Below are 5,348 nucleotides of genomic sequence, written 5' to 3' on the forward strand. Positions count from 1 at the left end.
AAAATCTTCCGCTTCTACTGACTCAGAGACACATCTGTTTCTCGAGTCGGGCCTAAATTTTTACTGTGGGTCCCTATTACCAAACGCACCCACGAATTTTCTATTAGCAATGATGTCGAAAATTCCTTCGCCGCGTTCAGTTAAAAGCCCTTTTTTCACGACAAAGAGCATGATTCGTACACTTCTCAAAGATATTTTTTGAAACACTTCTAGTTCGCCAAATCCAAATGGGACCTCCCCCAGATGGACAATTTGCCTACTTTAGATTTTTTCACCAAAAATGCCGTCACGACATTCACAAACTTAAATTCACAATCGCAACACTAAATTTTCCAAACCTTTCCTCGGAAGAGTGGGCGCGGCGCGTTTAAAAATTTGTGCAGCAAACGCGAAGCGACATAGTTTGCAAATCGGCCGACAAAGCGGCGCGGTAGTTGTTTGGGCTGTCCGACCTTTACCAAAAAGAAGCTTTGCGCGGCAAATTTCGGAATACCTCTTTCGTAATGCCCCAAATCTCTAAGAGATCTCACTTCCAACCAATCAAAAACTGTGTCAACGACACCATTCAAATCTTATAGTTAATCAAGAAGTACCGGACACTGCCACTACTTCTCATCATCAACACCCCTAGAACTTCGTGCATTTTACTTCTTGCCTAACATTCACAAATCCAACAACCCAGGTCGCCCTATCGTTTCTGCCTTTAGTTGCCCCACCGAACTCATTTCCAGCTACTTAGACAGGATTATGACGCCTATCAGTCAAATCTTTGCCCTCATACTTAAAGACACGTCCACCACGCACTACCAATTTCTCGCGATTTCAATTTCTCCGGCCAAGACAAACTTATTTTCCACCATGGAAATTAACTCCTCTATACAAACAGTCCATTCCTAATAGCGAAGGTCTTCAAGCACTCTAAACACTTTTTCGATCAACGCACTGTCAAAGAACCTAGCTCGAGAAACGCTCCTTCCGCCTTGCACGCAACTACGTTTACTAACGTCTTAATTTTTTTGCTCATTCGCTGGCACTATTACAAACAAATAATGGTGTAGCGATGGGCACAAGAATGGGACCTAAGCTATGCCCAATCTTTTTGTAGGATATTTGACTACTCACACCTAATTTTTTGACGTCAGTACAACGGCCCCAACCTGAACTCTACGGCCGGTGACATCGACGACTGCATCGGCGCTACTTTCATCCAGCAGAGAAGCACTCGATCAATTTCTATAACCTCCGTCAACTCTTTTCATCCGGCTCTTAAATATACCGCCCTGGAAATTGCGGAAACTTCATTGGCTTTTCTAGATATCAACGTTTCTATTAGAGGCAACTGTGCTATTGTACTAGTGTGCAACTACAACCTACTGATTCACACAGTATTTTGTTGTCATTCATCGTCACATCCAGCTCATGTCAAGAACGCCATCCCTTATTCTCAATTTTCTTAGCCTTCGACGTTCCCTATGTAGTGATGACGTGCCGATTTTTTCCAGCAAATCGGAGGAGATGTGCCAGTTCTTCGAAAAACGTGGCGATCCTGTCTCTGTGTCCAAAGCGGGCCATCATCGCGCCCAACAATTTGATTCGACAGGCCATCACTACAAACGTCCACAAAGAATAAGAATCGACAGATTCCATTCACCCTTCACTTTCCATTCCACTCATCAATTCACGCAGATCCATCAGCATCAGTTCCTTAGTAATTTTAAATTACTCCAAATGAGATCCCGAGACTGGTACTAATCTTTTCGCACACCTCCACTTATTTCATTCACACGCGACAAAAACGTAGGCAACTTTTAGTTAGAAGCGCGCTCAAAACTAACGAGCAACACCGGCACTTTCAAATGCGCGCGCTCACTATGCAAAACCTTGTCTTTCTCATTGTTAAACACTAGCAAGATATCCGCGGACCTAAGCGATCTGTCTAAGATCACCGATCGTTTCACATGAACTCTCCGCAAATGTCATTTATTGCATAACCTGCACGTTATGCAATAAATTATACATTGGTGAGACAGGTAGACGACTAGGTGAACCGACTTCCTCGCCACACCCTGCGCTGATGTGTGGACAAAGAATGACAACGATGCATCCAAGCCAGTCGCTCGCCATTTGCGAATCTGCCTAACCACTCCAAAAAACACATGGCTTACTGCGGCCCTCTTCCCTACATCTAGGTACGACTGAAAGCCGCAAGAACTCTGGAACAACAAAGTCATCTTTCAAATCGCGCACCCTTAATGCCCACGGTAGTAACGAACGCTTTCGCATTTCCTAATATATTCCTATTTTTCACTTTTGCCATGGTTACCACCAATAGCGTATCTCCTACTATAACTGCTGTCAACCTACACGTAACCCATAATCCCGCGATTCGCTCTCGACGGAAGGGCTAACGCTCGAAACTTCCCAGCTTCTTAGATATCTCTGTACGGTTACTGTCCAATTTACATTATCAACTCCGTTGATAAACCTAAATTTGCTGTATACTACTTCCCCCCCGACGCAGCACCACAGTTTCTTTAGAAACTACCCCTTCATCAATTTCTCGCAATAGCCGTTTCTCTCCAAATTTATTCTGCCGCGCAGCTTTGAGCGCATCTCTTCTGTTTTGGAAAATGAAAACGACCCGCAAATTGCGATGTCAACCGAATACTTTTTTCATAGTTCCATTTACGACACTTGCCTGACAAACCTTTTGAATTTCTCCTGCCCATTCTGGCGCCTGACTACCCCTGTTGCCACTCAAGAGCGCGAACTCGTCGATTTGCCATCAGCAACAAAATTTGCGCACATGAAAAACAAAATAGTTTTGTGGTCACGATATATAACAAGTTGCCATAGATGAAAAACAGTTCGGGAGATTTTTTTTACGTTGCAATTTTTCTATCGTACTTTTGGTTGTAACACGTAAAATCGCAAAACTCCGAAAGTGCGCACATGGATTTTAGCGGCCACCTGTGATCAAGTTTCCCTTGCGTGTTTCACTGACAACTCACGAAACTCTGTCCACCTAAAAAAAAACTGCACAACTCGCGAAACAACTGCTGGCATCTGTGATGTGCGGATTCAACACAAAGATCACAATCGTTGAGGCTAATCCAAGTGTCAACTAAAGTTAAGCTCCTCCGAATGGGGTTAGTACTTGCATCGGAACCGCTGCGAAGTACCCGTGACGGCGATAGCTAATTCGCTTTTTAAAACCGTGATTTATTTTGCTTTTTTATTTTGTTTGAAATAACGTAGAAAATTCTCCTTACCTTGACAGCTTGCCTTTCTCAAGAAAAGACATCTGTCTCCGAATCTGTCCACTTTTTACGCGAATAGTTTAATACCTTGTGTCAATCATGACGGGCGGAAAGATTCCACAGGTAAATGTTTGCTTTTATCTAAATAACGGAAGTGGTCTAACGCCTCGCAAGGTAATGTGAACGGATGGGAAAAGTATACGTGGTTTCTAATCGCGGCCGGGAATTTGGAAATACGGAAGGGCATAAAAGTAAATTCACCCGATCGGACCTTAATTACAATCATACGTGGGGTATGCACATCTGTGACTACCAACAACAACAAAAAAAAGACACCAGACGCGGTTTTAAAGACGTGGTATGCCTTCGGCAGTCCACGTAATAAATTACTTATTGCCCAAACAGACAAAAACCTTTTGCCACATAGTCCAAGTGCAATTTTTGGGATATGCCGTTTCCCTGTTTAAGGGATAGAATGTTGGTTTCACGTTGCCTTACTCGTTCCACTATCCCAATAGCAGGAACAGTGGGAAGGTTGGGAAGTTTCGTGAAAATGTATTCGAATTTAATGAAGAAATATTACCAGTAAGGACGACGCGTCACTTCCGGTATGCTATTGATTGACACTTTCAGAACAATCTGAAACGCTTGTGGCAGCGAAACTGGCAGCGCATATGATACTTCGGTTATTTGTAAATTCTCTGTCGACCTTGCAGGTTCGTCAGTTTCGGCATCCGCTGATTATTTGTTCCTTTAGGTCGTCAAAGATCAACGCTTCATGTAACCAGCAAGAGGGCACCAGGACGTTCCAGAAAAAAAAATCCTTATTTATTGCACAAAACTGGACATCAACGGAGTTTGTGCACATAATTCGTAATATTGGCGCGCAAAGATGTTAATTCGAGTGGTCGACTTTATACCACCGCGATTTACGAGGTTGACAGATAACCGGTAATTTACTTGTTTAAAGCATGAGAATGCAATATGAAGGCTAATCTCTCCTTTGCATTTTACCTCTATTTGTGGCCGGTGGCTTTAAAGCGCCTGTTTTGTATTCTTTGGACACAGTGGATCAGTTAAACATCGATGTTACGCTCAACGTTATTTCCCCACTCCGCGTGCGACGTCGAATTGTCGTTTGTTTGACTTTCAAGTAAGATTAGCAAACCGAAAGATAAACGAGGTACAGAGAGCAAACTATCCGTCAGATTGGCGAAATCTTGACGGAGAACGTTCTTCGGATGCGTTGTGGTAGCTGAAAATTTTCAACGTCCACATTAATGGGAACTCGGCCATAATACAGGTCCAAGCCAGTGAAGTCCGACGAGACACACGAAGAACTCCATCGGCGACACCTTCCAACTTTCGTGTGCTTGCAGACACAGAAGATCTCGGATGCCAGGGTCGAATTAAGAGAACGAGAACCGGAAGAAGCTCGAGCAAGGGCTATTCCAATGGAAAAGACGATGCGATGCGTGGTCGGATTGTACGGCGAACTGGCGCGAAAATGGGGGCAACGTACGCGGTGGGCTTGAGAGGATACAAAGCCTCACAGCAGAGGAAAACAGACAACTTAAGCTCAAGCTTTCTTGGAGGCTGCAGTGAAAGACATTTTCAATCTAAAACGCCGATAAGATACTAGCTGATGAAATCCAGGTTAAGGCCTCGCAGAAAGACGTGGGAAAAATTATAGAGAGTCTTAAGACAAGACAGACGCTTGATTCCATCAGCTCTGCGTTGAACCTTCACTTAAAGAGGTATCTCCATATTTTATCGCGATGGTGGACTAAAAATCTTCTAGCGTCTAACGAATCCACTGTACCAAAACTAGGGGCTGAGAAAGCAATTTATTGAGCATATACCTTTGAAGAACGAAATTTTATGAAGGACATGCTGGAGATGCTAGTGTATTTGAACGGAGCCATTCCGTTGCCTCTGGGGGGGTGGTTTTTGGGTTTTTTGTATCTGATGATCGCAGGCGAAGCCGTCCAAACCACAGAAAACAGAGATGCGGCCAGGAAAATCCGCTTGACGTGGAAAACTCCCAGCAGTTTATATTAATACGAACGAAACGTGAACAAACAATAA

This window comes from Montipora capricornis, chromosome 10, assembly GCF_036669925.1.
Source record: "Montipora capricornis isolate CH-2021 chromosome 10, ASM3666992v2, whole genome shotgun sequence".
Taxonomy (NCBI): domain Eukaryota; kingdom Metazoa; phylum Cnidaria; class Anthozoa; order Scleractinia; family Acroporidae; genus Montipora; species Montipora capricornis.